General features: G+C 40.2%; 1 long non-coding RNA gene across 1 annotated transcript; it reads right to left on the reverse strand.

Annotated features, from left to right (window-relative positions):
• Window positions 1-1,200: 1,200 nt before the first annotated feature.
• LOC124960214 (uncharacterized) lies at window positions 1,201-19,073 on the reverse strand. Its single transcript, XR_007104047.1, has 3 exons — window positions 18,797-19,073; window positions 15,503-15,667; window positions 1,201-1,963 (listed from the first exon to the last, which is right to left on the reverse strand). It is a non-coding gene; the product is annotated as an uncharacterized LOC124960214 (long non-coding RNA).
• Between the last annotated feature and the right edge of the window lie 1,087 nt (window positions 19,074-20,160).

The raw sequence follows: 20,160 nt of genomic DNA on the forward strand, positions 1-20,160 counted from the left end.
ATGTTATGGGCATGTATGAAAATGGTGTAATGAGTCTCACATAATGAATTATGTATAACTATAATGTACTAATAAAATATTAAAAAAGGTAAGAGAGGTCCCTATGCTCAGAATCCTCCAATTCTTCTCATTTCATATAGGAAAACCAACATCTTTACAATGGCCTATGAGGTCACAGGAATGATAGTCAGGTCGGTGGGCCAAATTCTGGTACTGCTGGAGAAAAGATGACCTTTACACTTTTTTTTTTTTTTTTTAAGAAAGGCAGTAGTGTTTTGTTGTTGTTGTTGTTTAGTTGTAGATGGACACAATACCTTTATTTTTACTGGTGCCAAGGACTGAACCCAGTGCCTCGCATGCTAGGCAAGTGCTTTACCACTGAGCCACAACCCCAGCTCAACTTTTACACTTTTAAGTGAAAATAACTTTTTTTAAATGGAAAGAACTATTTAAATAATGCTTTTTAAAATGGGAAGAAAATAAAAAGAATAGATGACAGAGACCATATGGGGCCTGCAAAGTTTAAAATTTTACTATCTGGCACGTTAGAGAGAAAAGTTTGCCAACCTCTGCCCCACATAGTCTGGCCCCTCTCTGGTCCATCTCCTTTGCTCATTCCCCTTTCTTACCTAGCTCCAGGCAGACTGACCTCCTTGTCATTTCTTGCAGTTTCTTCTGTCATTCCAAAACAGACAGGCATGCTTCTGCCCTGAGGTCTTCCTTTCCACTGTTTTCTCTGCCTGGAATGTTCTTCCCCCAGACATCTGCACAACTAACTCCCCTATTCAAACTTATGGGACACACTCCCTAACTCCCTCTGCTTTATTTTTCTTTAAAGCATGTATCACCAGCTAACACATATCTTACTTTTTATCGTTGTTTCCTGTTTCTTATATCCTTCCCCTAGAATACAAATTCCATGAGGACAAGAGCCTTCACCTCTTTTTTCACTGCTGTATTTCCAGTGCTTAGAACTGTTCCTGGTGCATTGAGGGTACTCAAAATGAATTTCTTGTTGTCCTGAGTCACAAAACCCTGTTTTCTGCACAGCACTTGTCACTAGCTGCATGCCATATGTAGTTTTGTCCACGAACTCCATGAAAATAGGGACCACAGGACAACACCCAACAAATATGTGATATTTATTATTCGGTAAGTATCTATTCCACACTTTTTTTTTTTTTAAGAGCAAAAAAGGAAATGAGGTAACATGGTGAGTCAACAACTTTTTCAAGAATATTTGTGACTGGAAGGAGAGAAATGTTAACAGTGACTGGAAGGGGACACAGAGTCAAGGGAAGGTTAAAGGTGGGGATGAGGGGAACAATCCCAATCAACACATACATCAATGGCATAAGAAAGAAGGAGTGATTAAAGAAGCACAGCCCTTGGAAAGGTGAGGCTGATGGGAGGCAGAGCAAGAGGGGGATTGGCTGGTGACTGACAGAGATCTGTCCTTCCCTTTTAACAGGAGGAAAGTCAGAGGAGCCTCAAGCACCACTGGGGAGATGAGGGAGTTCCCGATTCCAGGCCTCTACTCTAGTTCCTCCCTGCAGTGTGGGAGGTGAGGTTATCTGCTGAAACTGAAAAGTAGGCAAGACATGGAAGTTTGAGAAGAGAGAACAGAGTACAGATTAGACAAGGGACTTTACTAGGGAAATGGGAAAGAATAGCCAGGCAGTTACTGAGGGCTCCTCTAGCGTCTGTAATCATGAATTTAAATGAAAGCAGTGGGGTTGGGTGATTTTCCTTGAGCAATGCTCAGCTCCCTGGTTGCAGATGCCCTGAAGATTAGGGTGATTATAACAAAGCAGTGGTTCTTAAAGTGGGGGCCCTGGGCCAGCAGCATCAGAATGTTGAAAACTTGTGGGAAATGCACATCCTCAGGCCTCCTGGAACACTGCACTGTGTTTTAAGAAGCCTCTGGGGTTCTGGTGCTGTGTGCAGTCAAGTTGGAGCAGCCCTGCAAAAAAGGAAGAGAAGAACGAGACAACTGAAGACCACACAGGGATGATTATGATGACACACTAGAAAATCTAAATCGGAAATAAAGGCATGACGGGGTTGATCAACAGTAATAAAATGGTCTTAGAATATAACAAAGTCAAATAATTATAGCATGGTGTATTCATTTTTTCCTAGGGCCATAACAAACTACCTGACTCAGTGGCTGAAAACAATAGCAATTTGTGATCTCATAGTTCAGCAGGTCAGAAGTCCAGGTACAGCATGCCTCAGATAGATCACCCATTTAGTTGCACATTCCTTTCTTGAGATCTTAGAGATAAATCTGCCTCTAAATTCATTCCAGTTGTTGTAGAATTTAGTCCCTGTGGTCGTAGGGCTGAGATTTCCTTGCTGACTGTCAAAGGACACTATGGCAACTTCTTTTTTTTTTTTTTAATATTTTTTATTTTTACAGACAAATTTTGATTCATTGTACACAAATGGGGTACAACTTTTCATTTCTATGGTTGTACACAATGTAGATTCACACCATTCATGTAATCATACATATATATATATGGTAATACTGTTTAATTCTACTGTTTTTCATCCCCACCCCCTCTTACCCCCTTTTCCTCTACACCCTCCAAAGTACCTTCATTCTTCACTTCCCCCGGCTACCCCATATCGTTATATATTGTCATGCACTTATCAGAGAAAACATTTGGCCTTTGGTTTTTTGGGCTTGGCCTATTTCACTTAGCATGATATTTTCCAACTTCATCCATTTACCTGCAAATGCCATAATTTTATTATTCTTTATGGCTGAGTAATATTCCATTGTATATATATACCACAGTTCCTCTATCCATTTATCTGTTGAAGGGCATCTAGGTTGGTTCCACAATCTGGCTATTGTGAATTGAGCTGCTATGAATCTTGATGTGGCTGCATCACTGTAGTATGCTGATTTTAAGACCTTTGGGTCATGACAACTTCTTAAAGCTACAAGCATTCCCTGTCATACTATCCCCTTCATCTTCCAACCAGACAGTGCATGGAGGCCTTCTGGTACCTTAAATCTCCCTGACTTACCCTTCAATTGTATCTCTTCTTTCTGCTTTACTTCTTTATTGCATCTCTGATTCCAGTCAGAGAAAAGTCTCTGGTCTATTTAAGGATTACTGTGATTAGATTGAGTCTTTTGCCTAAAACCGATCAAAGGTTGCCCTTTCAGTGTCTACAATCATGGCTGTTGTTCTTTCCCACCTCCCCTTTCATGGTCTTCCTCCTCTTTGCAAAAGAACGGCACATGGGGGCTGAGGATATAGCTCAGTTGGTAGAGTGCTTGCCTAGCATGCATAAGGCCCTGGGTTCAGTCCCCGGCACCACAAAAAAAAAAAAAAAAAAGGGGGGGGGATATATCATTATTACCCGCTCCCACCAAAAAAGTCTCAGGATAGGTGAGAGATGTCTTTTTTTTTTTTTTTTTTTAGGTAGTGCTGGGGATTGAACCCAGGGCCTTGTGCTTGCGAGGCAGGCACTCTACCAACTGAGCCATATCCCCAGCCCCCACATTTTTTATTGGTGCATTATAGTTGTAGATACTGATGGAATTTGTTGTTACATACTCAGACATGTACACAATACACAATATAATACAATTTGACAAATATCATATCACTCCCCAGCATGTTCCCCCTCTGTCACCTCCTCCCATGCCTTGGTTCCCTTATCCTGAGTCTTATGTTGCAAAATAACCCAGAACATAAAAAACTCTTCTCTTTAAACAGGGCATAGTAATACTCATTTTCTACCGGGGCCCTAACAAACCACCCCAGACTCAGTGGCTGAAAACAACAGCAATTTGTGATCTCATAGTTCAGCAGGTGAGAAGTCCAGATACATCATGCCTCAGATAAAAGTAGGGCTTCAAATCTTTTCCTGTTTTATAGATATTTTTGTTAAGTTTGAAACATCACTTTGTGAACCGAGTCATTTGGCCCACTGACTGTTAGATATGTTCTAGAATGAAACCAAGGACAAATGACAAGCTTTATCCCTCCCATCTCCAGACTGCTACGAAAGAATGCATTGCTTCAGAGACAGAATCCTGTGAGGGAAAAACAAAGCCATCAAAGGAAATGCCAGGGCAGTTCCTTTCGTCATCCAGGCACAAACTTGGGGCAGAGTGCTCTGCCTCACTTAGATATTTAATCTAGAACCAGACTTCAGACTCAGGATCATGTCTATTGAAGTTGAAAACTGATGCCTGAGGGGCTGGGGAAATAGCTCAGTTGGTAGAGTGCTTGCCTTGTAAGCACAAGGCCCTGGGTTTGATCCCCAGCACCGCAAAGAAAAAAAAAAAAAAAAAACCTGATGCCTGATTGGCTAATTAATTTAATAATTAAGCCGATTTTTGCCAATTTGATCATATGGCACACATTTCCTAAACTGTCTGAGTCAATTCTGCAGCTCCAAAGTTTTGACAAATTCCATTTAAAGACCACAGTGAAATAAGGCATTTTATTAAAAAAAAAATGATATCAGAAAGTCATATTAAAGTTAATATCGTTACATTTCTCTTTCTGACTATGTTGGATCAAAAATGCTGTGTCTACATGAAAGAATAGAAGACATAAATAATATTTGTTAAATCTTGGCAAGGCTCTGCAGAAGCTGATGAGTGAATAAGTCTAACTGGGTAAAAAATGATTTTGAAAGAGAAGTGGTTTTCAATACTTCTTACTTTCAGTGAAACTGAAAATTGAATTGTCAGCTGAAAAGTTGTTAAAATTCATTTTTGGTAAGACTTTGCTATGTGATTTTTGACATATAACTTAGAAAGGGTTCAAATAATTGAAGATATCTGCAATGACCAAATTCCTTCCAATCACATCTGTTTATTTATGTGAACAAGGTAATATTTAATCACTAATATATGAACTAAAAAATGCAAACCCATCTATCTTATTAAGAGAAATACTTTCACTAATATTTTATTTTTCATATTTAAAAAGTCTTTGTCATGCTGGGCTTAGTGGTACTACCTGTAATCCCAGCAGCTTGGGAGGCTGAGGCAGGAGGATTGCAAGTTCAAAGCCAGCCTCAGCGATTTAGCAATTTAGTGAGACCCTGTCTTAAAATAAAAAATAAAAAGGACTGAAGTTGTGGCTCAGTGGTTGAATGACCCTGGGTTCAATCCCTGGTATAAAAAAAAATTGTCATAATTATAAGACATTTATATTGTTTTGATCAATGTATTTCAACAATAATCACAATTCAATCCAGAAAAATTTAACACCTATAACTTGAGAGTCATAGAAAATATTTTTTTTAATTTCAATTCATTCAAAAGAATAATATGTAATCAATAAATGACTTTCAAAGATAAAAACATATTACATCAGGATAAAATTCTGTAGTGAGAACTACAATAAATTTTGAAAGTTCAAGGAGAAAAAGACAAAATTCCAACTTTAAAAAGATCGTGTTTTTTTTTAATGGACAGAGGGTATTAAACTGTCATGGAATTTAGATTCTATAAGATCCATTTTTAGCGTTTTAGTCTGTTTTCTGTTGCTACAACAAATTACCTGCAACAGGATGACTCATAAAGAATAAAAGTTTTTGGCTTATAGTTCTAGAGGCTGGTAAGTCCAACGGCATGGTGCTGGCATCTCTTGGTATTCATGAGGGTCGTCTTTCTGTATCATAACATGGCAGAGGGCATCACATGGTGAAACTGCAAGCATGCTAGCTCAGATCTCTGTTCCTCTTCTTATAAAGCCACTAATGCCATCACAGGAACCCCACGCTCATGACCTCATCTCATCCTATTTACCTCTCAAAAGTTCCACTTCCATATATCTCCTGAACATATGAATTTGGGTATTAGATTTCCAAAACATGAACTTTAGGGGACATATTCAAACTATAACACCACCCATCTCTGTCCTTTTGGGGACTTGCATATTTACACAATCTGCTGGTTGATCCAGATGAATCTCTAACTGGTCTGATTGGTAGGTCTTCCGAGCATCCCTTGCACTTGCCAATGTGTCCTACCCCAGGACTTGACTGGCTTCAGACATTTCAGAACAGGTGAAGAAAGCAAGAGAAGACCAACGCAGCTGCCCTACACAGCTATTTGGGAGGCTTTGGAGCTCTAACCCTGGATTTGTGCCTTCCTTGACCCAAGGCTACTTACTGGGTTAGAGCTACTGGGCAGCAACAGAGCAGTATGTGCTGGAGGAACAACAGCCAACTCACTTCATTTTTCCTGCCTCTGAGATGTTAGGCTGCTTCTACAACATGATGGTAGCACTTCTTCCATCCACCTGGATTCTCCAACCTTTAATTCAGGTCTCTGGACAGAGCATTGATACTTTCAGATCTTCTATATTATAAGTGCAGGGAACACTTGATAGATGATTGAATGGACAACCAACAAATAACTACATGATTTCTCTAACTTCCAGTTTTTTAAGACTTTCATTGTAGCTGAGCACAGTGGTGCACACCTGTAACCCCAGTGGCTCCGGAGGCTGAGACAGGAGGATTGCAATTGCGAGGACCATCTTAGCAATTTAGCAAGGTCCTAAGCAACTCATCAAGTCCCTGTGTCAAATTAAACATAAAAATAAAAAGGGATGGAGCTTCTTGATTGCTCACTGTCAGGCTCCTATCACCCGCCATTTGCCTGCCTCTCCCCTGTCCATCGCTTGCCTTACTCCTATCCATCACCCAATGCACGAGGTTCACCTCCCGATCATCCAACAACAGTCAGCAAACTGATCGCGGACCGTCAGTGGAGCACCAGCTGCCTGCTGTTTCCTGGAAGTTCACTGTTACAGTACCTGCAGGTTTGATTACACGTGGCTGCCGCCATTTTGAGACAACAGTCAGGCCCCCTAGGACCCCTGGCCAGACTGACTGAGCCCCGTCTCCAGGAGCCCTCAGTCCAACAGATCACTCCCTGCCTCTGGGGACCTCACATGGACTGATTGCTCCCTGCCGCCAGGACCCCCAGACCAACTGACTGCACCCTATCACCGGGACCCCAGACCAACTGCACCCGGCTTCCAGGATTCATCAACCACACCAAACACACCCAACCTCCAGGACCCTGCCTGACCAACCGCATCCTACCTCCAGGACCTCCTCTGCTGGCCACGGTCACACCCTGAGCTGCAGCTCCCCATTTGCCAACACGTTTGGAAGCCAGAGTGGCCATCTTGGATAATCCTGGAAGCCATAGCTCCGATCTTTAGGTGGGGCAAATCCCATCCTGAGACGCCTGCTGGAGGCTTGAAGCTCATTGTCAGGTACCTCTCATGCATCAGGCTACTGAACACTGGGAGGTTTCATTACTATATGACTGTTATACTGTAGATTTTTTTTTTCTCCTTATTGAAAAAATTTAAGTTTTTATTTCTTTACTTTTCTTGCTCTCTTTTCCTTTTGTTTACCTGTTCCCTCAGAGTCTCTTTCTCCCTTTTTTGCATGCTAACATCCAATTTCTCTTGATTACACTCTCACCCTTTCTATTATCTAGAACTTCTGTATATTCTTTTCTTATCCCATTAACAGTCACATTCTACATCCCTCTGCATCCTCTTTGTCCTCCATTAGAAACTGCAGACCTTATTGCAAATCTGTTCATTTTACTGAAGATAATATTTGAACTCATGCTGTTTATTATGACAATTTTGTTATTGTCCTCATAGGGGTTATTTGGTCTAGGATTGCATAGTGTCTGAATTGGGCACTGCTAATATTGATTTCCCCTTAGAGAAAGGGTTTTGGAAACCTATAGGGTCACTATAAGCCTATAGGGGGAAATCTGTAATACCCCAGATCTGCACTGCTAGAGGGGAAGATACATGAACAACATGAAAAAACAAGGGAAGAAAATGATCCAAACAAATTTAGATTCTATATTAATAGAATCCAATGACCATATGGTAGAAGAAATATCAGAAAAGGACTTCAGATTATACATGATTAAGATGATTCGCAAAGCAAAGGATGAGATAAGAGAGCAAATGCAGGCAATGAATGATAATACCAATAAGCTGACAGAGCAACTGCAGGAAGCAAAAGATCATTTCAACAAAGAGATAGAGATTCTCAAAAAAAACCAAACAGAAATCCTTGAAATGAAGGAAACAATAATCCCAATAAAAAACTCAATGGAAAGCATCACCAAAAGACTAGACCACTTGGAAGACAGAACCTCAAACAATGAAGACAAAATATTTAATCTTGAAAATAAAGTTGCCCAAACAGAGAAGATGGTAAGAAAACATGAACAGAATATCCAAGAACTATGGGACATCATGAAAAGACCAAATTTAAGAATTATTGGGATTGAGGAAGGCACAGAGATACAAACTAAAGGAATGAACAACCTATTCAATGAAATAATATCAGAAAATTTCCCAAACCTGAAGAATGAAATGGAAAATAAATACAAGAGGCTTACAGAACACCGAATGCACAAAAATCACAACAGATCCACACCAAGGCACATTATAATGAAAATGCCTAACATCCAAAATAAAGATAGGATTTTGAAGGCCACGAGAGAAAAGCAGCAGATTACATATAGGGGGAGACCAATACGGATAGCAGCCAACTTCTCAACCCAGACTCTAAAAGCTAGAAGGGCCTGGAACAATGTATTTCAAGTTCTGAAAGAACATGGTTGCCAACCAAGAATCCTATACCCAGCAAAACTAACCTTCAGATTTGAAGATGAAGTAAAATCCTTCCATGATAAACAAAAGTTAAAAGAATTTACAAATAGAAAGCCTGCACTACAGAATGTTCTCAACAAAATATTCCATGAGGAGGAAATGAAAAACAACAAATGTAGGTCAGCAAAGGGAGGAACTACCTTAGAGAAAAACCACTCAAAGGAGAAACCAAGCCAACTTAAAAACCAAAAATAAGCCAAACGACTGGGAATACAAATCATATCTCAATAATAACCCTGAACGTTAATGGCCTAAACTCATCAATCAAAAGACACAGACTGGCAGAATGGATTAAAAAGAAAGACCCAACAATATGCTGCCTGCAAGAGACTCATCTCATAGAAAAGGACATCCACAGACTAAAGGTGAAAGGATGGGAAAAAAACTACCACGCACATGGACTCAGTAAAAAAGCAGGGGTTTCCATCCTTACATCAGATAAAGTGAACTTCAAGCCAAAGTTAGTCAGAAGGAATAAAGAAGGACATTTCATACTGCTTAAGGGAACTATAAATCAGGAAGACATTACGATAGTAAATATTTATGCCACAAACAATGGTGCATCCCTGTACATCAAACAAATCCTTCTCAATTTCAGGAATCACATAGACCACAACACAATAATTCTGGGCGACTTTAACACACCACTGTCACCACTAGATAGATCTTCCAAACAAAAACCAAACAAAGAAACCATAGAACTCAATAACACAATCAATAACCTAGACTTAATAGACATATATAGAATATTCCATCCATTAATGAGCAGATTCACTTTCTTCTCAGCAGCACATGGAACCTTCTCGAAAATAGACCATATGTTATGCCACAAAGCAGCCCTTAGGAAATGCAAAAAAATAGAGATACTGCCTTGTGTTCTATCAGATCATAATGGACTGAAAATAGAAATCAATGACAAAATAAAAAACAGAAATTACTCTAACACCTGAAGACTAAATAATATACTATTGAATGAAACATGGATAACAAAAAACATTAGGGAGGAGATAAAAAAATTCTTAGAGGTCAGTGAGAACAATGATACAACATATCAAAATCTCTGGGACACTGTGAAAGCGGTACTAAGAGGAAAATTCATTGCATGGAGCACATTCCAGAAAAGAATGAAAAGTCAACGACTAAATGACCTAACATTACAACTCAAAGCCCTAGAAAAAGAACAGAATAACAGCAAAAGTAGTAGAAGACAGGAAATAATTAAAATCAGAGCTGAAATCAATGAAATTGAAACAAAAGAAACAATTCAAAAAATTTGCAAAACAAAAAGTTGGTTCTTTGAGAAAGTAAACAAAATAGACAAACCCTTAGCCACATTAACAAAGAGAAGGAGAGAGAAGACTCAAATTACTAAATTTGTGATGAAAAAGGAAATATCACGACAGACACCACTGGGATACATAACATAATGAGAAGCTACTTTGAAAATCTGTATTCCAACAAAATAGAAACAACCGAAGACATTGACAAATTTCTAGAGACATATGCTCCTCCCAAACTGAACCAGGAGGACATACACAATTTAAACAGATCAATATCAAGCAATGAAATAGAAGAAGCCATTAAAAACCTACCATCCAAGAAAAGCCCAGGACCAGATGGATTCTCAGCCGAGTTCTACAAGACCTTCCAAGAAGAACTCACTCCAATACTTCTCAAAAGTATTCCAGGAAATAGAAAAGGAGGGTACCCTACCAAACTCATTCTATGAAGCTAATATCACCCTCATACCCAAACCAGGCAAAGACACATCAAGGAAAGAAAATTATTGGCAAACCATATCCAAAAACATATTAAGAAAATTGTACACCACGATCAAGTGGGGTTCATCCCTGAAATGCAAGGATGCAAGGATGCAAGGATGGTTTAACATCCGTAAATCAATAAACGTAATCCATCATGTCAATAGACTTAAGGATAAGAATCATATGGTTATTTCAATTGACACAGAAAAAGCGTTCGGCAAAATACAACACCCCTTCATGCTCAAAACACTAGAAAAAATAGGAATAGTGGGAACATGCCTGAACATTGTAAAGGCTATTTATGCTAAGCCCATGGCCAACATCATTCTTAATGGAGAAAAACTGAAACCATTCCCTTTAAAAACAGGAACAAGACAGGGATTCCTCTGTCACCACTTCTATTCAACATTGTCCTCAAAACTCTAGCCAGAGCAATTAGGCAGACCAAAGAAATTACAGGGATACAAATAGGAAAAGATGAACTTAAGTTGTCACTATTTGCTGATGACATGATTCTCTATTTAGGGGATCCAAAAACTCCTCCAGAAAACTTCTAGACCTCCTCAATGAATTCAGCAAAATAGCAGGCTATAAAATCAACACACATAAATCTAAAACATTTTTATACGCAAGCAACGAAACATCTGAAAGGGAAATGAGGAAAACAACTCCATTTGCAATAGCCTCAAAATAAATAAATAAATAAAATACTTGTGAATCAATCTAACCAAAGAGGTAAAAGATCTCTACAATGAAAACTACAAAACACTGAAGAGAGAAATTGAGGAAGACCTTAGAAGATGGAAAGATCTTCCATGTTCTTGGATAGGCAGAATTAATATTGTTAAAATGGCCATACTACCAAAAGTGCTATACAGATTCAATGCAATTCCAATTAAAATCCCAATGATGTACCTTACAGAAATGGGGCAAGCAATCATGAAATTCATCTGGAAGAATAAGAAACCCAGAATAGCTAAAGCAATCCTTAGCAGGAAGAATGAAACAGGGGGTATTGCAATACCTGGACTTCAATTATACTACAAAGCAATAGTAACAGAAATGGCATGGTATTGGCACCAAAATAGACAGGTAGATCAATGGTACAGAATAGAGGACATGGACACAAACCCAAATAAATACAATTTTCTAATACTAGACAAAGGTGCCAAAAATATGCAATGGAGAAAGGACAGCCTCTTCAACAAATGGTGCTGGGAAAACTGGAAATCCATATGCAACAGAATGAAACTAAACCCCTATCTTTTACCCTGCACAAAACTCAACTCACAATGGATCAAGGACCTTGAAATCAGATCAGAGACCCTGCATCTTATAGAAGAAAAAGTAGGTCCAAATCTTCAACTTGTTGGCTTAGGATCAGACTTCCTTAACAGGACTCCTATAGCACAAGAAATAAAAGCAAGAATCAATAACTGGGATAGATTCAAACTATCAGCAAAGGAAACTATCGGCAATGCGAAGAGAGAGCCTACAGAGTGGGAGAATATCTTTGCCAATCATACTTCAGATAGAGTACTAATTTCCAGAATCTATAAAGAACTCAAAAAACTCTATACCAAGAATACAAATAACCCAATCAACAAATGGGCTATGGATATGAACAGACGCTTCACAGAAGAAGATCTACAAGCAATCAACAAACATATGAAAAAATGTTCACCATCTTTAGTATAAGAGAAATGCAAATCAAAACTACACTAAGATTCCATCTCACCCCAATTAGAATGGCGATTATCAAGAATACAAGCAACAATAGGTGTTGGAGAGGATGTGGGGGAAAAGGTACACTCATATGTTGCTGGCGGGGCTGCAAATTAGTGCAGCCACTCTGGAAAGCAGTGTGGAGATTCCTTAGAAAACTTGGAATGGAACCACCATTTGACCCAGCTATCCCACTCCTTGGCCTATATCCAAAGGACTTAAAATCAGCATACTACAGAGATACAGCCACATCAATGTTCATAGCTGCTCAGTTCACAATAGCCAGACTGTGGAACCAACCTAGATGCCCTTCAATTGATGAATGGATAAAGAAACTGTGGCTAATATATACAATGGAATATTACTCAGCTATAAAGAATAATAAAATTATGGCATTTGCAGGCAAATGGATGAAACTGGAGAATATCATGCTAAATGAGATAAGCCAATCTCAAAAATCCAAAAGACGAATGATCTTGCTGATAAGCGGATGATGACACATATGAGGGGTGGGAGAGGGGCAAGAATGGAGGAAGGAGGGACTATATAGAGGGAAAAGAGGGTGGGAGGGGTAGGGGGGAAGGAAAAAATAACAGAATGAATCAAACATCATTAACCTATATAAATGTATGGTTACACAAATGGTATGCTGTTACTCCGTGTACAAACAGAAACAACATGTATCCCATCTGTTTACAATAAAAATAAATTAAAAAAAAAAAAAAAAAAAAAAAGAGCTGGAGCCAGAGCTCTGTGGTAAAGCACCCTGGGTTCAGAGCACAACACTTTTTTTTTCCTTCTTTTTTTTTAGTTGTAGATGGACACAATGTCTTTATTTTATTTATTTATGTGGTGCTGAGGATTGAACCCAGTGCCCCACGCATGCAAAGTAAGTGCTCTACCCCTGAGCCAAAACCCCAGTCCAGTGCACAACACTTTTAAAATATGCTTCCAACATAAATAAATACATAGAAGATAAAAATAAAAATAAAATATGCTTCCATTCCCTACCTTCGTTCAAATACCTGTAATTTTCTTACCTATACCCTTCACCCAGCCCAGAAGGAGTCTCTGCATCATGTCTGCTCCTGGCCTCTTCCCTCATGCCCATATTTCAGCCTCATCATTACAATCTGCCTTTAAGGTCATCAGACTCATTTCATAAAGCCCTGTATTCGATCATTCATTCATTCAGCAAACATTTATCAAGCTCCTGCCATGTTCCAGGCACTGTTGAGAGTACTTAGGACACATAAGTAAACAAAAAATAAATAAAATAAAACTAAGATTCTTGCTCTTGAAGCGCTAGCTCACTCTCAGATAAATACACTGTATCATATGTTATTAGGTGAGAAGTGATATAAAAAGAAAAAGATCAGGCAGAGAAAGCAGGAGCAAGGATGAAAAGTGTTGCATATTTAATTGAGTGGTCATGAGCAGTCTCACCCAGAAAGTCAGAGGAACAAAATCTCAGGACAGTGAAGGAACAGAGGCAGGAGTATGTCTGGCCTGTTTGAGACAGAAGCCCCAAGTTGCTGGAGCGAAGTGAAGGATGAAGAGAATAGCAGAAGACAGACCACACATGGACGTTCCAGCCAGGTGATGTAAGTCATTAAAAGGCTTTTTCTTTTATTCAGAGTGAGAAACAGCCACCTGTTCGAGATTGTGAAGAACAGGCTGGTGGGGGGTGTGTTGCAGAAGCAGAAGAAAATGTAAGGGGGCTATTGCAGTGACCCAGGCAAGAAATAACTCATGGCAGCTCTGATATGGATGGTAGCAGCAAAAAGTGGTTAAAAAAAAAAGTGTTTGGATTACATCTGGAATATATTTTGAAAGCAGATTCAACAGAATTTTTCTAACAGAATGGATGTGGGAGGTGAGAGAAAAAGTAAAGTCTAACTCCCAGGTTTTTTCTGAGCAATGAATGAATGGTGTTATCATCAGCTGAGATAGGGGAGTCTGTGGGTAGAAACATTTGGGGGAGTTAAGATCAGATGTTCAGTTTTGGACATGTTGAGCTTGGCTTGTCTTTTAGAGATCAGAGTGAAGCTGTTAAGTAGGTAACTGGATAAATGACTGATCTCATGCCATCTCATGCTTTGAATATTCTATCTGCATAGACATCTCCAGAGCCAACTCTGACTCTCTGCTAAGCTTTAAACGTTTTTTTTTTTTTTTTTTTTTTTTTGTCTGTATTGGGGATATGACCCAGGGGTGCTTTACCTCTGAGCTACATCCCCATTCCTTTTTATTTTTTATCTTGGGACAGGGTCTTGCTACATTGCTGAGGCTGTCCTCAACCTTGCAATCCTCCTGCTTCAGGCCCCCAGGTCACTGGGATTATAGGTGTACACCACAACAACCAGCCTAAAACTTCAAACCTGTACATCCAACTACCTACTTGCTTTACTCACTTAGCTTCCTGATGTGCATCCTTTTTTTTTAGTTTTAGATGTACACAATTCCTTTATTTTATTTATTTTTATATGGTACTAAGGATTGAACCCAGTGCCTCATAGGTGCTAGGCAAGTGCTCTACCACTGAGCTGTAACCTCAGCCTAGCGATGCTGAGGACTGAACCCAGGGCCTTATGCTTATGAGGCAAGCATGCTGCCAACCGAGCTATATCCCCAGCCCCCTAACATGCACTTTTGATTTAACCTGTCCAAAGCTAAATTTCTAATTCCCTGCCTCCCTTCACAAAACACAAAAAAACAACAAAACTCAAAAATTCCAACAGCAATTCCATCCTACCTAAACCATAAAAGCATCCGTGACACTCTTCCCTTTCAAACTTTACATTCAAATCACTAACAGATCCTTCTGAATCTATCCCAAGACCATCCTTACCATCTTCACCAACTGTACCTGTTCCAAAGCACCACATCATCTCCTGCCTGGATTACTGTAACAACCTCCAGATTTAGACAGCCTGTTCCCCACAGTGACCAAATTGATTCTTTTAAGAGTTAAGTCAGAGCATCTTGTTCCCGCATTCAAAACCTTTTAATGGTTCCTCAACTCAGAGTAAAAAGTCTGTAGGCCTGTACAGGATGTGGGCTCGATCATGGACCTTATCTCTCTACTCACATCTCCTTCCATTTGTCCTGGCTCACGCCACTCCTGTCACACTGGCCTCTACCAGTGCCTTTGTACTTGTGCTTGGGCTTCTGCCCAGAAAGCACTTTCCCCAGATTTGATTCATTTTCTGATCAAATGTCAACTTTATCAAAAAGATATTTTTTGATCACTTTACAAAAAAAGCAAAACAAACAAACAAAAACACATCATCTAATCTCCCTTACCTTGTGAGCTCTATGATAGCAGAATCTTTGTTCACTTCTGTATCCTCAGTGCCTGGGCCAATAGTGGAATATAGTTGACATTAATAGAATATTTGCTGGATGAATGAATAAAGCAAACATGGCTTCTCTGTAGTTTGAGAAATGATCATGACACTAGAAATTGACCTGGGAAAAAAAGAAACCTGTGTGAACTCTCTGAACACAACATTCATGACATAACACTACCACTACCACACACACGCACACACACACACACACCACAATAACCTAGAACCTATGCAAATGTACAACCAGGGAAATGATACAGTGTGCCTGTAGTGTAGAAAAGCATACATTTATTAAAACCACTAATTATGAAGACAATAAAATGCTTATGGTATGTTATAGAAAAGTAGCAGATTGTAAAATAAAACTGTTCTTAATATACAGTTACTGTACTGCTATAATCACAGCAATCCGAAATGTGTATACACAGAAGAGGGAACATTAAAAATAGTTATTGTGTTGTCTATAATTTTTTCTTCACAATTAAAATAGCAACAACCTGTGTTATTTTTTTCCATAAAAGGAACATGTTTTAACTCTCTGGGTGAATGGCTGAGGAAAATCCCAGACCAGTGAAGTCAGTGCCCAAGTTCCCCCAGGGACTCCTGGGTGCAAAGGTGGTGAGGGGTCCTGAGACAGCCTGTGCAGAAGAGCTGCCCCAGAGGCTGAAACCCAGTGGTAAGTGAGGCATAGAGGTTTGCATGACTAACGGGGAAAAACCCACCAAAGAGCTATTTCTATTTAAGCTCAGAAATGCAGAAGTACCTCTGTTTGAACCTAACTTGACTTTAAAAGGAAACCAACTGTGCCCCTGAAGTTTTTGTGGGGTGGAGGGAGAGGAGGGGTATTCTTTAAAGAGGGAAGGTCAAGTGTAGACCCTAGTGACCCTAGCTGGAGAACCAAACTCCACCGCAGGTGCCAGACTCCAGGGCCCCAGGCAGACTCAGTGTTGGTGAAGAGTTCTGAATTCATAAACCTGCTAGTACTGATTTTGAATGCTTTTATTAGTGCATTATAGTTATGCAAAATAGTTTGGTTCATTTTGACATGATCATTCATGTATGAAATTTAATTTGCTTCATTTTGGTCCCCAGTGCCTCCTCTTTGCCTCCCCTCCCCCCATTCCCATTCCTCTTCTTTATTGGTCTTCTATTTATTTCCTTCTATTTCTTTTTAATTAGTGCTTTGTAGACATACAGAAAGGAGGAATTTACTGTGGTATATTTATAAATGAAGATAGCATAATTTTGTCAAATTAATTCCACATTTCCTCCAGTTTCTCATTTCTCCCCTTTTTCCCTCAGTCTCTCTCTTTTCCACCGGGTCTTCCCTCTAAATTTAGGCTATTCGATTCCGCACTCCCTCCCACACACACGTTCCTGCCACACTTTGCTCTAGCTTTCTCATAGGAAAGAAAACACTCGACCTTGAGTCTGGCTCATTTTACCTAGCATGGTGTTCTCTAGTATTGATCTTAGACCAATATTTATTAACTAAACTAATAAAACTGGTCATCATAAAACTATGAAACTTCTGAGGAAAACTGCACAACAGCTCAAAAAGTTGGAAAATTTTGAGGTTCGTGGACTCCCTGAATCCTATAGCCATCCTAGTTGTCTCCACACCCATTAAGGACCTCTGAGGAGACTGAATAAATACAATGCCTTACATACAGTGTGTCCCACATGTGTGATATTTTTCAAGTCTGTTAATAGAACAGTAATGAATAAATACAAATACATTTAAAAGAAATACTAAATTCAGGGGTTGTGGCTCAGTGGTATAGCATTCTTTTGGCATGAGTTGTGAGGTGCTGGGTTCGATTCTCAGTACCACATAAAAATAAATAAAATAAAGGTATTGTGTCCATCTAAACCTAAAGAAAAAGAGAAGAAAAGAAAAGAAAAGAAAAGAAAAGAAAAGAAAAGAAAGAAAGAAAGAAAGAAAGAAAGAAAGAAAGAAAGAAAGAAAGAAAAAGAAAGAAAGAAAGAAAGACAGACTAAATCCAGAGACTCAGGTATATTTCCAGAGGGGCACTGAATGTTTGTGTGCAGGACTAAGGAACTTGTTACTCGGTAGCAATGCAGTCTTCCTAGTGCTGGAGAGGGGCCCTGCCCCAGTGGCAAAGCACTGGAGGGTGCCTGGCTTCAAGCACGAGATCCAAGGATTTAAGGCATCAGCGCCTGGCCTGGCTTCCTCACCGCTTAGGTAGATATTTTGTTTTAGTTGCAGATGGACACAATACCTTTATTTATTTATTTTTTTAATGTGGTGCTGAGGATCGAACCCAGTGCCTCACGCAAGCTAGGCAAGCGCTCTGCCACTGAGCCACAACCCCAGTCCCTGCCCTAGCTTTTCGAGTGTGTGAGTGTGTGTGTGTGTTTCATGGAAGTGCAGCAGTTGGTTGGTTCATTTTTATTTAAGATTTATTCTCCAGTTATGACTGGCATTTCCAGACATGGATTGCTACATGGATTGACAGCACGTGTTCAAACAGTAACCAGAGTGACCCGGGCGTGAAGCTCAGCCACCAGGTCGCTTGGGGTGTGTTTGCGTGGAGTCGCAGGGCGCAGGCGTGGGTGGCGGTCCCCAGCGCAGCTACCGGCCGAACGCCCAGCCCGCGGGCTCCCTCTGGCGCTGCGGCGCGCAGCCACTTTACTGTCCCAACCGCGGAGGAATGGGAAGATGGCGAGAACAGGGGCGCGTAGTCCAGCCTACTGCCCATCACCGTGGTCCCCAGGACAGTACTCCCCCAACACCTCACCGCGCCCCTTCTGCCCATCCTCTGGGACGCTCCAAACTTGATTTCGACATTAGCCCCCAAACCTGGCTCTAGGTGCCAAGTGCTGGTTCCATACGCTGCTCTTCAGACTCTAGTAACTGGCACACAGTAGTTGTGCGCACATCAATTGAATACATGAAATACTGTATTTTTCGTATTCGAACTGTGCCTATTGCGACACTTTCAGCAGTGGACTCTCGGTAGGAAGAGGTACAATGAGTGATGTGCAAGGAGGGACGAGAAGGGTCTGAGAGGAGGTAGAAATGCGCAGGCTTGGAAAACAACTTGAGCTTAAGCTGCACTCAGCGCCCAAAACCTATCCCGACACAGCGACGCAAAGCCGAGACGTTAGGCACTGACCACCAGGACTGCGCGCTGCGGCCCAGGGCCAGGGAGGCGGAAGGATCTAACAAGGAGAGCTGGAAGGGGCAAAGCCTACCCTCCACAGGGTAAAGGTCCGGACCTACCATGTATTGAAGTCATGGGACCCGGGAAGCTCGAAGCTTCAGGAAACCTGGACAGAAGGCGGCTGGTCAAAGAGAATTGGGGTTACATGTGTCTCAGTGGTAGAGCGCTTGTCCAGCATGCGTGAGGCCCTGGGTTCAATCCCCAGCACCGCCAAAATGAAGGGCGTGGTTGGGGAGGGGGACGGACACAAATCTTCTCGCAGTGGTAGAGCTACACGTCCACCGGAGCTTGGAAGATAAAGACCAAGATAGGAGCTGCTCTGGTGGGTGGCCTTGCCCCAGGTTTCCCAGGTCTGGGGATCCAAGCCGCCTGCAGGGGGCGAGGTGTGCCTTTGGCACTGCAGGACTGTAGCTAAAAGAGAAGCCAAAAATAGAAGCTGAGATCAACTCAAAGGAATGAAACTGAACAAATAGATATATATAATCCTGACGAGACACGTAGTGAAGTAATATTCCCAAACATGGCAGTAAGGAAGGATTAACTATGTCAGGAATGCTTGGTAAGTGAACTGAAATTTTAGAGGAAAAAATGCAAGTTCCACCTCATACATCAGAATAAACTCCAAGATTAAAATGGTAAAGTTTAAAGAGACTCATAGACACACTATATCAAATAGTAACCCACTATATCAAATCTTTGAAACAATGGAAGAAACTGTAAAGAAAGTAAATTTAAAAATGTAAAAACTGGACAGATTTTTTTTTTTTTTTTTTTTTCCCAGTGCTAAGGATTGAACCCAGGGCCTTGTGCTTGCAAGCACCCTGCCAGCTGAGCTATATCCCCAGCCCTGGATGGAATTTTTAAGAGACGGTAGCTTAAGAAAAATATCTTCAGAGTAAGCAGATAATATTTCAAATATATAAAAGTTTATTTGAATATAGAAGAACAATTGAAGTATTAATATTTAAAGAAGATAAGTAGATAATTCACAAGAAGAAAGAAAATTAGTACCCCAGTGCATGGGGAGATGCTCATTGTTCTTGATAATCAGAAATTTTAAACTTATAATCCTAACAGTTGCTTACACCTCCTAAAGTGGCAATTTTTAAAAATTATAATGCATAATATTAACAAAGTGGTAGGACTGGGGGCGTAGCCCAGGGATAGAACACATGTAAGAGGCCCTGGGTTGAATGGATCCCCAGTATCACAAAAACAAATAAAGCAAGGTGGTAAAATAAGTTATCATACAATTCTTTAGAATAGCAATAAGGTGATCTTCAATTATTCAGTAAATTGCTATTAAACAGTTCACACCCCAGGTCAAACATGACTTTAATCTTGTTTTATAATACAATAAAAGTAAACAAGCAAATATACTCATTGCAAGATGGTGTTCCAGCTAAGAGAAATAGAACTGTGA

This window comes from Sciurus carolinensis, chromosome 11, assembly GCF_902686445.1.
Source record: "Sciurus carolinensis chromosome 11, mSciCar1.2, whole genome shotgun sequence".
Lineage (NCBI taxonomy): Eukaryota > Metazoa > Chordata > Mammalia > Rodentia > Sciuridae > Sciurus > Sciurus carolinensis.